Here is a 17,045-nt window from a genome sequence, read left to right as displayed (position 1 = left end):
TAATTATTTAAAGAGACACATAGGGAAAAAATAATATCATTTGTAGTGCTAGGATTTCTTTTTGTGGCTATAGGGAGATAATGTTTGTGATTACATTGTGCACAGGAATTTTGCCTAAGTGGCACCAAGACATCATCAACAACAACAATAAATGTATTACCCGACATTATGCCTTATACCAAACACAAAGCAGTTCAATTACAGTAATTTAATTCTGGTGACATACGTAATGAAAAAGATAGGAGCCTACTGAGTAACGTTCTTCCGGTGATAACACCATTAACATCAATTCAAGGATATCATGTGACTGCTTCAAACAATTCAGATATCAGACTGAAACTTCAAACTAAAATGGTTCTCTAGACAAGCAAAAATTTTACTGCTGTAACTTTCAGTGTGAATAAAGGGTTTGCAAACATTTTTGTTAATTATGTATTACAGCTGTCCTTCATAAAGTTAATTACTAATAGCTGAAAGGCAATAGAATCTATTTGCATATGTACATGAAAGGCATGACATATGCAAAAATATGATTTTAATTAGCATTCTATGATATGAAGAGCTACAAATCAAACTGGCATGTTATAAGATTTTTAACATTAAACGCTGAATTCATCTGGACATGTTTGCACTAATGGACAACGCAAGGACTGTAAAACACTGTAGCATTATGGCATATACGAGCCACAAAAGCCAAGAAAGAGTACTTTTCCTTTACAAATATGTTAATGTATCTTCTCCATGTCTGATCTACTTTGGGCACTTTCACATTATTACAGAGAATCTCGTTTTTGTGAAGCCTTCAGGGTGTAAGAATATAATTCTGTCTTTTTAAAATGATAGTGACTTCATTATTTTTATAAGACGACATTAAAAATACCAGGGACTCATTTTTTTTTCATATGGGATTAACCACAATCTTTAGAAACCTGAATAATCAATCACACTATCTTGATTATTACTATGCAAATGTCACCAGAATTACTGTACATAAGGAAAATAACTGTACTGACATAAAATTCTGTGTTCCAACTGTACAATGAATTCCAAATTTACTTCTGTTGTTTTTGGCAGAAAGCAGAGTCATTTCGACATTGCTGTAAGTATATCTAACACATTTTAAATTAATATTATTCTTATTTTTAATTGGAAACCTCCATTGTCTCTCTTAATTTTCTAGAAGAAAAATAAAAACTAAGATACTAATGTGTGAGAGCTACACAATAATCAAAGTTGGTGGGAGCACAGCTTGTTATTTACATGGCAAAGTGTCATTATAGTATACTGAATGTAAAAATCTCAATCTCTTATGCAATATTTCCTAGGAAACTTTTTCATCAGAATCTGGGCACTTGAGGGTTCCAAATGAAAAACAAAAATGTACTACTTTGCCCATTTTTGTAATGGAAATAGAGAAAAAGCTGCATGTGAAAATCAAACAGGCAAGGAAGAAGGGGAAAAAGGCCTTATGCAGTATAATAACTGATCTCATGTGAACAGCTGAATATCTGCAATGCTCCAGGTGTGAGTAACCATTTTGCTGCTTTTCCATAGCACAAACAAAATGGTAAAACAAAGATGAAAACTGCCACTGTAAATGTTTCAGGAGCCGCCATCAGGTTCCCCTTTAAATGTAATGCTAAAGGACCTGATACTGAAAAGCCCCATGAGACATGTTGAGTGCTTCGGGGGAGCTAAGGGCATTCACCATACCTCAGATAGTGTTCAACAGTTTGCAGGATCAGGCCTTAAATGATAATGTTGCCATTTTTAAAAGAAATTAAATAGATGAACAATAATTATTATACAATATAATAAATACAGAGAGCACTTACTTAAGGCAAAACATTATTTTTTTCTAGAACTCAGCCTCCACGCCAAGATGATGACTCTGGGCTTCGGAAGTACAACAGCTACAGATTTTTGGGAAGACCCTAGGCCAAGTCCACTGTTATGGGAGGCAATGTCACCCAGGCTCCTGCAATGTTGCCAACTCTTGCAATGTTATTAACAGTCGTGATATTTGGTATTTTTTTCAGAGTCCCAGCTTCTGGAACCAGGTGATGACCTGAAAAACCTTAGCTTTCACTTAAAAAAAAAAAAAAAGTGAATTTCTAGCCCTCATGGTTGAAGAGAGATGCTTGAAAATGTGAAACAGTCTCGAAAACCAAAAGTCCAGTAAGAATGCAGATTTACTGCTTTTTAAAATCTCATGATTTGGAGGGGGCCTGACCCATGATTTTTGAATGCTTTGGTTTGGCAATACTGCTAATAGTACCTGGGCCTACCAGTCAGCTGCTTGAGCAGAACCAACTCCTTTAAAGAGTAGCTGCAGGGACCACTGGACTCAAGAATAGGAAGCTCACCAGTCCGAGTGAGCATGATTTGATGGACTAAGCAAGAAATTAAGAGTAAGGGACTAATCACAGTGCTCTCAAAAACACTTTCTGTGGCATTTGTCTAGTCACGTGGCATTGGTAGCAAAACATTCCACAGATCTATGCCCCTCCCCCGCAGCCTTGCAAAAGATTAAGGCTGCCCCTACCATGAATAAAGTTCATTAGAAGGAATGAATTTAAGATGGAATGCAACCTAGTGTGGCGGCTTTCACATATGATCTCACAGGGGCTATGCACCATTAGAGTGATAGCACTATAGACCAGGCATAAATAATTTCCATTGCAAGTTAACACAAATATTATATATTTTTTAAAAACCCTCTTTAATAAAAGACTTGTGTGACACCGAGGGAGTGAAGTGAATTAAAGATTGACATAGATCATTTATACATGAAAGCTTAGATAGTTACAACTAATGCATAAATAGAAAGTATTAAAGTGTCAGGAAAGGAGTCGTGATCTATTATTCTACTTAAGGTATAAGTTAAATTTTAAAAAGTTATATCAATGACATAATTTGATTTATTAAGTATTATATATGTTGTAAAAAAGTTAGGAAATGTACTGCCACTTTACTTATCTTTTTATGATCAATGAAATATTGCTTTTGTTTTGATAAGACCAGAAGTGGATGGGATTTTTATACAATAGTTAGACAACAGAGTTGCCACCTTTCTAACTGCTGGTAGCTGGATCCCGAGTCCTCTTCCCTCAAAGCCCAACCCCCTTTGCTGCCTCTTCCCAGACCCCGCTCCTTTTTCTGCCTCTTCCCACAAGGCACCCACATGCTCCACCTCTTGCCCCCAAGTTCCCTCCCCCACTGTTAGCAGCCTGACAAAGAGCCTGCATGCAGGTAGGAGGCGGCCTTGGCTGAGCAGGGGCCGGCACAGGTTAATGACCTGATGCCTCCCCTTGCCCCACAGTAAACGGACTTTTGGTGTCCGGTCAGTACATCATGACCGGACTTTCTGGTCAAAAACTGGGCACCTGACAACCCTGAATGGCACAGAAGCCAAAAACTGGACTCTCCAGGTAAAAACCCAGCTGGGTGGCAATCCTACTAGCCAAGCTAATTTCACGTTTAATAATGTTACAAAAATAAGATACTACAGATTTACGTGTGGAAGTTAAAAACTACCAGGGTGCGGGGGAGGACTTTATGTAATAAATAAATAAATAAATAAATAAATAGAGTTCTCTTGCATGAGAGCATGGAGCTGTGACATAAGAGTCTGTTAAGAAGTATCCTCTGGCACCTGGCCGTCTCCACACCTGGATGTGCAGACCAGTTAGATGGTCTCATGTTGGGTGGAAGGGGCCAGGGCCTGACCCCAATAGCAGCAGTTCCAAAGCTTTCATAGTGGTTTCATACTAGCTGCTGTGATAACTACTAAATGCAAATCAAATACTCAAGTTTTAAAAGGAAGATCATAACCCACAAGTATCTGACTCTGTTTAATAAAACGTGTTTCTATAAATAGAAATGTGTTAGTCTCTAAGGTGCCACAAGTACTCCTGTTCTTTTTGCGGATACAGACTAACACGGCTGCTACTCTGAAACCCTCAAATTAGTTGCTGTGTACACCAGAACAGGGTTTTGCACATATAAATCACTGCACATTCAAATTTTACAGATCTAATTTTGGTGAATCTTAATTCACTAAACTATGCAGAACATTGCTGCCAAAGGTCACAAATATTGCCTCTATGGCAGGATAGCCTACTCAGCAGGTCAATTTAAGACAACACAGTACAGAAATTTGTAAAACTGATTAGGAGCCAAAGGTTTTATACAAATAAGCTGTCTTTTTCCATGCAGCACAAGTCTAAAATCCTGGGAATTTCATGGCTGTTTGCTGACTTTGAAGGGACCAGGCTGGATTGCCAACAACTCTCTTACAGGACTGTACACATGGGACTCAATTTAAAAGTGAACTATCTGACAGGGTTGAGTTTGTTGTGGAAGATATCCACTGATCTGAAAGGCTGCATGCCTCCCGGGACAGAATGTCAGGTTCTAGATCCTTAGATGGAAAAGTAGGGCTTTTCTGCTGACTCATCTAGCAGCTGGGTGTTTATAACAGGACAGTCTAGCCCTTATGGGTATCTCTACATTGCATCCGGGACCAAGCCTCCCAGCCTAGGTCCACAGACTTATGCCAGCAGGACTTGCACTAGCATGCTATAAGTAGCTGTGTAAACTTTGCTTTGACATTTAGTTGGGCCTGGAGCTCAGGTTCTCAAGCCTTGGGGCAGGGGGAGAGGCAGGAGACCCAAATATCTTGAGAGATCAAATCCGCACGATCACCTACCCCCAATGCCCCTCAAAAAAACCAGTATGGAAGCTGTCAATGCTGTGCCTTATTTAGCCAGAGAGGATACTATTAATTAACAAACATACACATTTCTCCCTCCCACGCCCTCCTCACCTCCCAGCAGCACTCCCACTCTTGGGGCTGACTCTGGCTCAGAGACCAGAAAATTGATCCCGGTCTTGTGAATGGGAGTACAGGCCCTTACAACTCTACAATAGAGCTATTCCTTCAAAGGAGACTTATTATTATTCTTGAATTAAGTCCAAAAAAGCAGAATTTTAGGAAACAGATTTTGAATGGAAACATAATAATCAGCTGAGCAAACTACAACCTTATCTTCTAGAAATCTCCCCTCCTATTTTTTCTGTTTTCTTTGTAAAGGTTCCTTGAATGAAGCTGGGTTCACATGGGGAACAAGTTGAAAAGGAAAATTCTTGGAATATGGCAACATTGGAGGAATACGTCTCTGTACATCGCATGTCCTGGGTATACCTATGTCACTGATCCTGACCCCGTTTGAACATAATTATGGACACGGGATTGTCAATGTGCTGTTCAATGAGCTACATCAATCTACAGAATAATTTACTGTCTGTACCAGACAGATCATTATGGATGAGTTGCACACTATCAATCAGCTCTGTTGTTCCTGCATATTCCTGTGTCTCTCATCATGTTTCAATTGCTGTCCTTCTATCACCAATCTGTGTTGCTCAAGATGTAAAAGAATTATTAGTTGCATGGCCATAAAGTGGTGGTGATAGGCGGGATTGTCTCCTTCCACCTCTTCTGGTATAAGAGTCTTAGGCAGAGAAAAGGAGAGTGGAAAACAAACATATCTCAATTGTTGTGCAACAGCTGGTCTGTGAGTAAGAATTCCCTGACTGGTTTGCCCATTCAGCAACTGGTGATACAGAATCCAAATCCGAATAGTTATACCACTATGAAAGAAGAGAGCTACATGGAATGAGCGGGAGCTTCTATAGTTGGATACAAGGTAAAGATGGCTAACTAACTGGGACAGTGCTCCATTGTTCCTGGTACATAGAGACCAGTACTGAGGAAGCTGTACCTCCTAAAAGGAGGTAGAAAGCTGCTTGAATAGCAGAACACACATCCCTTTTGAAATTGGGCTTAGCATCTAAGCCCCTTAGACACTTTTGAAAATGATATGACGTGTCCCACAGTATCTAGAAGAGGTTGTACAATAAAACACTATTGGAGACTAGTATGCAAATGCAGATTTTGATCAATGACAAAGCAAAATGTCATGCATACGAAACATACTTTGGGCCATGTAAAAAACAACCACAGTAAACTTTGGGATGCACATATGGCATCATGATAAGCACCATCAGACGGTTGTGTCTGCTATTTCAGGACACAACAGAGTACAATCTATTGTTGAAACCAAGGCAAACATTTGCCAGATTAATGAGATTTACAATAGAATTTACTTTAAAATAAAAAAGTGGATCTTTCTTTGCTGTAGCATTTCTAAAATGAATGAAACGGAGTTTCAAGGTTTTATTTTTTCCTTAGAATTTCACTGGAATTAGGAGAACTCTAATATTATTCACAGGAAAATATTATCTAATGAACAGGTTAACTAAAAATTAATGACCAGTGAAACAGGTCAGACAAAAAACAAACACAATGCAATCAATTTTAGGGAACATGTGCCTTTTAATTTTCCCCAAACACCTATGTTTGGCAATGAAACTGAAGGTGTTCATGCATCATTACTAAAAACAACAATCCACTTGAAGAAAATGTTGAACTCAGTGGGCATTTCTTGCAATACAAAATAAAAATGTAATTCATTATTTTATCTTATTTTTGTTCTTAAAGTTGAAAATTTCAGCAGAGGTGACTTGACATGTAGAACATCTAAAGACCAACAACAACATCCATGGTTCTATTATGAATAGAATACATATAAAAAGTTGGGCTATGCTTGTAAGTTCAATTTTAATAAGCAGGAGCCTATTTACAGCACATTACTCACCTGCTTATTTTAGTTTAAAAAAAATAAACATCTCCCCACTTACTTTGCTTGCTTAGTGAGCATATTTAAAAGAGCTGAACAGTGGCAAAAATTTTGAAGTCAAAAGGTGTTCAGTCTGTCAAGAATCCACTTTGCAATCATATGACAAAATTAGCACCATTACAAGATATGTTTGTTTCTATATTCAGAGGATTTAATGAATGTTAAGTGATAACGGTAGGCAGCACAGCTATGTAATTACACTTCAAAACACACCTTACCAAATTACTTCTAAGCTAAAAGAATCACATGTTCTATTATTTTTCCCTGGCTGTCAAACATCTGTATACTGTCACCTCTAACAGGTGTTTGGTAATCTAACAGCTGCACAAAGAACTAAAAAAGCAATGCATTTTGTATCAGTGCTATCACCCTCCCAGTCTACCACAACACAGAACCTGTTTTCATAAATTGTGAAATGCAACCTTAGGCTTAGTTTCACAGAGTGCCTTGTATCAAGAACAGATTATCATCAACGTACAAAAAACTGACAATACCTGAGAACATGATGTTTGTTTGTCATGCTCACTAAGGGTCTCTCAGTGCTCTCAAAATAAACCAAGATTTTCAGGTGTTTGCAACATGAACAAAGAGTTGGCCTACAGATTTCACAGCCCAGAAGATTCCCTGTCTCCCAACACACTCCCTCCCTCCCCCAACATTTCCAAGCCCATACAACTGTGATCTTGTTCCCCCTGTTGACAGCAACAAAGGGGGAAATGTAGTTGGCAACAAAAGACATCAGCCGAGGCATTGTGACCCAAAGCTTTACCGTGAACCTTTATTAGAGGTTTATTTTCATTCACTTCCATCCTCTACATTCCCATCTCTATTCTACAGTATGACCTACTACCTAAAAGGGATGTGTTAGAATGACGTTATTCACCTACCTCTCTTCTTCACTCACTGAGAGACAGAATGGCATTACTAGTGAGACGGGCGAGAGGACAAAATTAGTCATACATTTTGGGTGAAATCCTGGCCCCTTTGAGGTCAGTGGTGAAACTGCCAAGGGTCAGGATTTCACCCAAAACGCATGACTGATGTCGTCGTCTCACTTGTCTCACTAGTAATGCTCTGAGTCTCAGTCTCTATCTTCAGAAATGAGCACTCTTTCCCCAAACCAGAATTCAATACCTAAACAGACGGTGCCTTTAATCTGGCAGTTTCATATTGGGACGCTTACTCTCCTTCCAATCACATGAAAAATATTTTTTTCTGCTAATACAGAACATTAGCCCAAGGCACTAGGTCACGAGAATCCCAGAATTTCCTGTTCCTCACAAACTGTAAAAAATTGATGAAGGAGAAAAATCAGCAGAGAGGCTTTATGCCACTTCACATAGTGCTTTTCAACTGGGTTTCATACTGCGTCACACTTTGCTCTTCATCAGAATCATCCTTCCAAACCCATCTTTAACAGGCGCTCACATCCACAACCATCTCTATAGTTTCCGTGCCATCCCAGTGCCTGGGTAAGAGGTTCCTTTGTGAGAAACAGCTGGCTTAAGATCCAGATAGACAAGTGTAGGTGAAGATGTCTATCAAAGAATTAACAGGAAGGGTAATTACAGTAAAAGCTTTATCATCTGGCACACTGGGAGGATGGGGGGTGCCAGTAAGTCAAAAATTCTGGTTAACTAAGAGGGAGGGAGTTTGGGTGCGGGAGGGTGCTCGGGGCAGGGAAGGGTTTTTGGGGTGCTGGATCCAGGCAGCACTCACCTCGGAAGGCTCCCCGGAAGCAGGAACATGGGCAACCAGGTACTTGACCAGTGGACTGATCTTTCTTAATCAGTGGTGCCATTTCCATTCCCATATATTAGCAGATACAGTGTGCCCAGTAAGTTTTTATCATACACTTAAAGAGTATGGTTTTGTCTTCAGCAAGTTAAAATAGAGCAAATTAAATTTTAACATGTAGAAATGGGAGTGGGAGGGAGGCACTGAAGAAAACAGCCTGTTATATCTTCGCTGCTGACAACAGGTGCAATCACTGCCGCTGCCCCTTCTTCTGCTTCTAATAATTTCTCTTTCCCACTCCAATGCAGTTTCCTGTCCTTCAGCTTTCTCTGAGCTAAGTTATATAGACATTGTCCTTTTAAAAGAAATATTTTTCTCCTCCTGCACTGCAATGCTGACATTTCTAGGGAATTCAAAGATTTTGATCAAATAATTAAAATAATTTATATTTTATTCAGTGCATTGCGTTTTAAGTATACAAAAGTGTTTTACAAACAATTAAAAAAGAGCACCACTGAAATGCACTTATTTCAGGCGTGTAGAGCACCACTATCACTATAATGGGTGAAATGGGAATTCTGGTCTAAGAAGCCAAGAAGTAAACCCAAACTGTCATGAAAGTTCCATGTGATGCTAAGGGTTAAATTTTTTAAAGGCAGACTAATTGTGTTTGAACACACACCTAGTGAAAATTCACTTACTATTGAGATATTTGTAAATTGTTCATTTACATTCACTTGTATTCACAATACCTGATAGGCATTCACAATCAAGGTAGTGTAGCATGCAAATGTAAGCATGTTATTGTTTGCTCAATTTTGTATATGCAGGTGAACCCCTTTTTAGATAATGTGGCCCTTACTGTGGTGAGCAAAAATACCTCCATTTTATGGTCGCATGTGAAAGATGCATACAAAGTAAATTGGTTGGAACATCACGTATCCACTGAAATCAATGAAAAATGAAGGACCAAGTTGTCCCTGTGCCCTGGTCTACACTAGGAGTTGAGGTCGAATTTAGCAGCGTTAAATCTATTTAACCCAGCACCCGTCCACACGACGAAGCCCTTTTTTCCGACTTAAAGGGCTCTTAAAATCGATTTCCTTACTCCACCTCCGACAAGGGGATTAGCGCTGAAATCAGCCTTGCTGGGCCAAATTTGGGGTACTGTGGATACAATTAGACAGTATTGGCCTCCGGGAGCTATCCCAGAGTGCTCCATTGTGACCACTCTGGACAACACTCTCAACTCAGATGCCCGCGAACTTTTGAATTTCAATTTCCTGTTTGGCCAGCGTGCCAAGCTGCAGGTGAGTGCAGAGCTCATCAGCACAGGTGACCATGATGGAGTCCCAGAATCGCAAAAGAGCTCCAGCATGGACCGAACGGGAGGTAAGGGATCTAATTGCTGTATGGGGAGAGGAATCCGTGCTATCAGAACTCCGTTCCAGTTTTCGAAATCCCAAAACATTTGTCATAATCTCCCAGGGCATGAAGGACAGAGGCCATAACAGGGACCCGAAGCAGTGCCACGTGAAACTTAAGGACCTGAGGCAAGCCTACCAGAAAACCAGATGGGCAAACGGCCGCTCCGGGTCAGAGCCCCAAACAGGCTGCTTCTATGATGAGCTGCATGCCATTTTAGGGGGTTCAGCCACCACTACCCCAGCCATGTTGTTTAACTCCTTCAATGGAGATGGAGGCAACACAGAAGCAGGTTTTCGGGATGAGGAAGATGATGATGATGAAGTTGTAGATAGCTCACAGCAAGCAAGCGGAGAAACCGGTTTTCCTGACAGACAGGAACTGTTTCTCACCCTGGACCTGGAGCCAATACCCCCCGAACCCACCCAAGGCTGCCTCCCGGACCCGCCAGGCGGAGAAGGGACCTCTGGTGAATGTACCTTTTAAAATACTATACATGGTTTAAAAGCAAGCATGTTTAATGATTAATTTGCCCTGACATTTGCGGCTCTCCTGGATGTACTCCCAAAGCCTTTGCAAAAGGTTTCAGGGGAGGGCAGCATTATTCCGTCCACCATGGTAGGACACTTTACCACACCAGGCCAGTAGCACATAGTCGGGAATCATTGCAGAACAAAACATTGCAGTGTATGTTTGCTGCCATTCAAACAACATCCGTTCTTTATCTCTCTATGTTATCCTCAGGAGAGTGATATCATTCATGGTCACCTGGTTGAAATAGGGTGCTTTTCTTAAGGGGACATTCAGAGGTGCCCGTTCCTGCTGGGCTGTTTGCCTGTGGCTGAACAGAAATGTTCCCCGCTGTTAGCCACGGGGAGGGGGGAGGGGTTAGCCACATGGTGGGGGGAGGCAAAATGCGACCTTGGAACGAAAGCACATGTGCTGTGTATGTAATGTTAACAGCAAGGTTTCCCATGAAAGAGTGTACCCATTGTTCTATAAAATGTGTCTTTTTAAATACCACTGTCCCTTTTTTTTTCTCCACCCACTGCATGTGTTTCAAGGATCACAGGATCTTCTCCTTCCCAGAGGCTAGCAAAGATTAGAAGGCGAAAAAAACGCACTCGTGATGAAATGTTCTCTGAGCTCATGCTGTCCTCCCACACTGACAGAGCACAGATGAATATGTGGAGGCAGACGTCAGAGTGCAGGAAAGCACAAAATGATCGGGAGGAGAGGTGGCGGGCTGAAGAAAGTAAGTGGTGGGCTGAAGAGAGGGCTGAAGCTGAAAGGTGGGGGCAGCATGATGGGAGGAGGCAGGATTCAATGCTGAGGCTGCTAGAGGATCAAACTAATGCACTCCAGCGTATGGTTGAGCTGCAGGAAAGGCAGCTGGAGCACAGACCGCTGCTACAGCCCCTGTGTAACCAACCGCCCTCCTCCCCAAATTCCATAGCCTCCTCACCCAGACGCCCAAGAACGCACCCACCACTCCACCCCAGAGGATTGCCCAAGCAACAGAAGGCTGTCATTCAATAAGTTTTAAAAGTTTTAAACTTTTAAAGTGCTGTGTGGCCTTGTCCTTCCCTCCTCCACCACCCCTCCTGGTGCTTCTCTCCTCCACCACCCCTCCTGGGCTACCTTGGTAGTTATCCCCCTATTTGTGTGATGAATTAATAAAGAATGCATGAATGTGAAGCAACAATGACTTTATTGCCTCTGCAAGCGGTGATCGAAGGGAGGAGGGGAGGGTGGTTAGCTTACAGGGAAGTAGAGTGAACCAAGGGGCGGGGGGGTTCATCAAGGAGAAACAAACAGAACTTTCACACTGTAGCCTGGCCAGTCCCGAAACTGGTTTTCAAAGCCTCTCTGATGCACACCGCGCCCTCCTGTACTCATCTAACCGCCCTGGTGTCTGGCTGCACGTAATCAGTGGCCAGGCGATTTGTCTCAACCTCCCACCCTGCCATAAATGTCTCCCCCTTACTCTCACAGAGATTGTGGAGCGCATAGCAAGCGGTAATAACAGTGGGAATATTGGTTTCGCTGAAGTCTAACCGAGTCAGTAAACTGCACCAGCGCGCTTTTAAACGTCCAAATGCACATTCTACCACCATTCTGCACTTACTCAGCCTGTAGTTGAACAGCTCCTGACTACTGTCCAGGATGCCTGTGTACGGCTTCATGAGCCATGGCATTAAGGGGTAGGCTGGGTCCCCAAGGATAACTATGGCCATTTCAACATCCTCAACAGTTATTTTCTGGTCTGGGAATAAAGTCCCTTCCTGCAGCTTTTGAAACAGACCAGAATTCCCGGCCATCCCACGTTGATGTTGGTGAAACGTCCCATGTGTTCCACCAGTGCTTGCAGCACTATTGAAAAGTACCCCTTGCAGTTTATGTACTCACTGGCTTGGTGCTCCGGTGCCAAGATAGGGATATGGGTTCCGTCTGTGGCCCCACCACAGTTAGGGAATCCCACTGCAGCAAAGCCATCCACTATGACCTGCATATTTTCCAGGGTCACTACCCTTGATATCAGCAGATCTTTGATTGCGTGGGCTACTTGCATCACAGCAGCCCCCACAGTAGATTTGCCCACTCCAAATTGATTCCCAACTGACCGGTAGTTGTCTGGCGTTGCAAGCTTTCACAGGGCTATTGCCACTCGCTTCTCAACTGTGAGGACTGCTCTCATCTTGGTATTCATGCACTTCAGAGCAGGGGAAAGCAAGTCACAAAGTTCCATGAAAGTGCCCTTACGCATGCGAAAGTTTTGCAGCCACTGGGAATTGTCCCAGACCTGCAACACTATGCGGTCCCACCAGTCTGTGCTTGTTTCCCAGGCCCAGAATCGGCATTCCATGGCATGAACCTGCCCCATTAGCACCATGATGCCTCCATTGCCAGGGCCTATGCTTTGAGAGAAGTCTGTGTCCATGTCCTCATCATTCTCGTCACCGCGCTGACATTGCCTACTCGCCCGGTTTCGCTTTGCCAGGTTCTGGTGCTGCATATACTGCTGGATAATGCACGTGGTGTTTAATGTGCTCCTAATTGCCCAAGTCATCTGAGCGGGCTCCATGCTTGCTGTGGTATGGCGTCTGCACAGAAAAAAGGCACGGAATGACTGTCTGCCGTTGCTCTGATGGAGGGAGGGGCGACTGACAACATGGCTTACAGGGTTGGCTTACAGCAAATTAAAATCAACAAAGGGGGTGGCTTTACATCAAGGAGAAACAAAAACAACTGTCACACAGAATGGCCCCCTCAAGGATTGAACTCAAAACCCTGGGTTTAGTAGGCCAATGCTCAACCCACTAAGCTATCCCTCCCTCTGGTATTTCAGGCAGGACTTCACGGAGGGAGGGAGGGACGGGGGAGCAAATGAATACAAAACAAATCTGGTCTATTTCTTGTTTTGATCCACTCCATCTATCTTTTACATCTTTGGCTGGCAGCAGATGGTGCAGAAGGACTGTAAGCCATCCACATCTCCTGCTTGCTCACCGTAAGATGGTACAATAGTACTGCCTGCAGAACTAAAGAGAATGACCTGGTCGAGTCACTCCTAATTTAGTCCCTCCACCCATATCTGCCCAGGTGCTCCTGACCGACCATACCGAGGTGGCCAGGGGCACCTCTGACATGCTGAGCATGGTTTTCAGGCCTATTGTACCGTCTGCTGCCACAAGGCAATGGGTTGCTGCTGCTGTGTAGCAATGCAGTACCGCGTCTGCCAGCACCCTGGAGACATACGGTGACAGTGAGCTGAGCGGGCTCCATGCTTGCCATGGTATGGCGTCTGCACAGGTAACTCAGGAAAAAAAGGCGTGAAATGATTGTCTGCCGTTGCTTTCACAGAGGGAGGTAGGGAGAGAGAGCCTGATGACATGTACCCAGAACCACCCGCGACAATGTTTCTTGCCCCATCAGGCACTGGGATCTCAACCCAGAATTCCAATAGGCAGCGGAGACTGTGGGAACTCTGGGATAGCTACCCACAGTGCAACACTCCAGAAGTTGACACTAGCCTCGGTACTGTGGAAGCACTCCGCCGAGTTAATGCACTTAATGCACTTAGAGCATTTTGTGTGGGGACACACACAATCGACTATATAAAAATGATTTCTAAAAAACTGACTTCTATAAGTTCGACCTAATTTCATAGTGTAGACATACCCTGTGAGAATCTGAACTCACAGTTCCATATAGTTATCAATGTAGATAGGTCTCAGGTTAGAAATACTTTAAGTCACTCCCTCCAAGAATTATAACAATAATCCACAATAACTTCCTCCTTCAATGTAGAGAACAAAACTAAAATAAAATTAAAAAATCAGAATTTTCACAATTAGCTTCATTCCTGAGATTAGCAAAGACACCAACAACCATGACTAATTGAATAAAATGTCTACATTTTTATGTACTGCTGATACTAAGGACTCAGAGGTAGAAAGTAGTTTGTTAACCATGTGATTTTATAGCGTGGACTAGAAGTTGATTCTGTAAGCAGCAATAGCAGATACAGAATGCATGGAGGAGGGGAGTTGATTTTATAACAGTTACAAAGAAAAGAGTCCAAAATACTAAACAGGAAACAAATGGCTGGCTGAAAATGCTATATTATAAAATTATTATAAAAACCTTCAAATCGCTCTTCATGGGGGAAAAAAGAGCCCAGTTTGCCAGTTAACCTGACAGTGCACAGTTCTGTGATAATAAGATCAAAGGAACCTGTAAACCCAAGGCTCTAATTTTCTTATGGCGAGTGTGTAATATTTTGCAAAGTAAAATTGACTGAGATGGAAGCTATTTTGCATGGTACAGTGGCGATGGCTAACAAATGAGAGTTTTGTGGGCTGAATGTTAGTCCCCTGCCTCATCTGCCACCCCTAATGACAGCAGCCACCTGCTGTTTTATTGTCACAGCTGGAGCCAGTTCACACTCCTTGGTGCTGAGCTCTGCCCATGAGCGCCAAGCTCTCGCCTCGCCTCATTACTTTGATGAACTTTTTATGGTCAGCACCCATGAAGACCTCATCTAGGACTATGCAACCTAGACCGGCTTCAGGGAGTGCTTCCAGCTAGCAGGAGGTGATAATACAGAGTGACACTAAGGCTGCTACTGTCTGTCACTTTGTCAAGAAGTCACTGTACTATACTTTTGACTCTACAGGGCCCTCAACAGGTAACATGCCATGAAATTCTCACATATAATAATGTTCTCTTTCTTTCTCTTTCACTGCAATGTAAAGCTCATATCACACTGGCAAAATGAAATGTTTTTTAATGGTAGATGTTACTATAAAAATCTAATGTTCTGTTTATGACTGCAACTATGGAATTACAAATTTCTACACTCTCTAGATACAAATCCCCTGCCTTACTAGAAAATATCCTGCTATTACTAAAAAAACCCAACCAAACAAAAAACCCCAAACAAAGAAACACCACCACCAGCAACATAAAAGCAACGTTTTAAACCTCATTAACAAACATATTTAAGACTAACATTTACAACTTTTATTTTACGGGAGTGGGGGTTGTTTGTTTATTTTATTAACTTAAACAGTGGTAAGCATAAAAGAAAAAAAAATCACAAATTAGTTAAATTCAAGTTACTGTCCACATGAATCCACAACGGAAATAAATTAAAAACACTAAAAAAAATAATACTTATTAAACAGGAATGTATTAAAACCATGATAACCAAGACAAATTTTTATTTACTTCTTTTTACTCAAACATACATATGAAAGTCCGTGTCCGTCTCTTTCCTGCTATTTTAAAACAAATAAATTCATTCGTATTTTTAAAAATCTTACCCTAACAAAAAAACAAACAACAAATCTTGAGATACCATATTCATAATTAATATTTTCAATCTCTATCAGGAACTTTCTTATTTTGAGATATTTATAACAAAGTGTTTTATACTTGATTACTGGAGTTTAACCCAAGGTTTCCTTTCACCGGGAAAATAATTTTGTTGGTGTTAACACAGCTTTACATTTGTTCATATTTACATGTATCATTAAGATTAATACATGTGCTATTAATAATAATTTCATTAGCATTCTGATATCATCAAATAACATTTTGAGTTCTGAGTGCCTGTAGGCTGTTATAAGCCTTAAAAACAGAACATTTTCACTATTCATTGTGTAGCAATCCAGCTGATCAGTTTTGACAAATTCATGCAATGTTATAAGCCATTAAACTTGATTAAGTTTCATTTAGAAATTCCACCAAAAAATGCAACTTTTTTTGTATAAACTACTTATTATACCCATTTCTTCCCCACCCACCTGAACCCAAGCAGAAACAGTGTGCTCCCTTTTGTTGAACTCAATTTTCAAATTTCCCATGATTGCAGTGTTCAAAATATTGGTATTGAGGGTAATGATCCAGAAAGGGCTAAGCACCTTTAAGGTGGTATGGATTGCCCTCAACACCCATGAAAGACAAACAGAGTTGCGAACACCGAGCATCTTGCAGAATCAGGCCCTAACTTAAGGGGCAAGAGAGTCGGAACCTTAAAAATGTTGCTGAGCATGGACATTATTTTACAGCTGTACAAAACAAAATAACTTTACTTTGATTACAGAAACAAATTTCTGGAAATGTCCTTACATGCACTCTTCTTTACAAGCATTAATTTAATATGGTCTAAAATATAGTTTAAGAGATAGAAAAACTATCTCAGCAAAGGGCTCAATCCTGAGAGATGCTGAGTACCTTCTACAGGTTGCTGAGCTCCCTTCAATAGAAACTGAGGGCACATAGCACCCTGCAGGATAGGGCTACAAAATGTTTGGTTTTTTTTTTTATTTCACAAACAAGTGAAGGACAACTAGATGAGTTAGTTATTTTGAAGCTTCATATCCACTCTTTTTTTAATAAGCCCAGGTGACTTTTTTAAAATGAGGATAAAAATGCAGCAAGATTAGAAGCCCTATTAACTTGAACACTAAAATTACCCTGTGTATATGCTTATCTTAATTACGTTTAGATGAAAACCATTTGCATGTAAGGTGACCTTCAGACAATTTTTGTTTCTTTCATATGATTCTGACTGCCTCTTTTGTTGGCTACCTACTTGGTCTGTTAATATTA

The 17,045-nt window shown here is 41.4% G+C and overlaps 1 protein-coding gene across 6 annotated transcripts in view; it reads right to left on the bottom strand.

The window, feature by feature from the left end:
• ZNF407 (zinc finger protein 407) overlaps window positions 1-17,045 on the bottom strand; it is a 462,207-nt gene that overhangs the window by 282,219 nt on the left and 162,943 nt on the right. The window lies entirely within an intron of this gene.

Source organism: Eretmochelys imbricata, chromosome 2 (genome assembly GCF_965152235.1).
Source record: "Eretmochelys imbricata isolate rEreImb1 chromosome 2, rEreImb1.hap1, whole genome shotgun sequence".
In the NCBI taxonomy this organism is placed as follows: domain Eukaryota; kingdom Metazoa; phylum Chordata; order Testudines; family Cheloniidae; genus Eretmochelys; species Eretmochelys imbricata.
The sequence above is the reverse complement of the archived record's forward strand: the minus strand, read 5'-3'. Positions and strand labels throughout refer to the sequence as shown.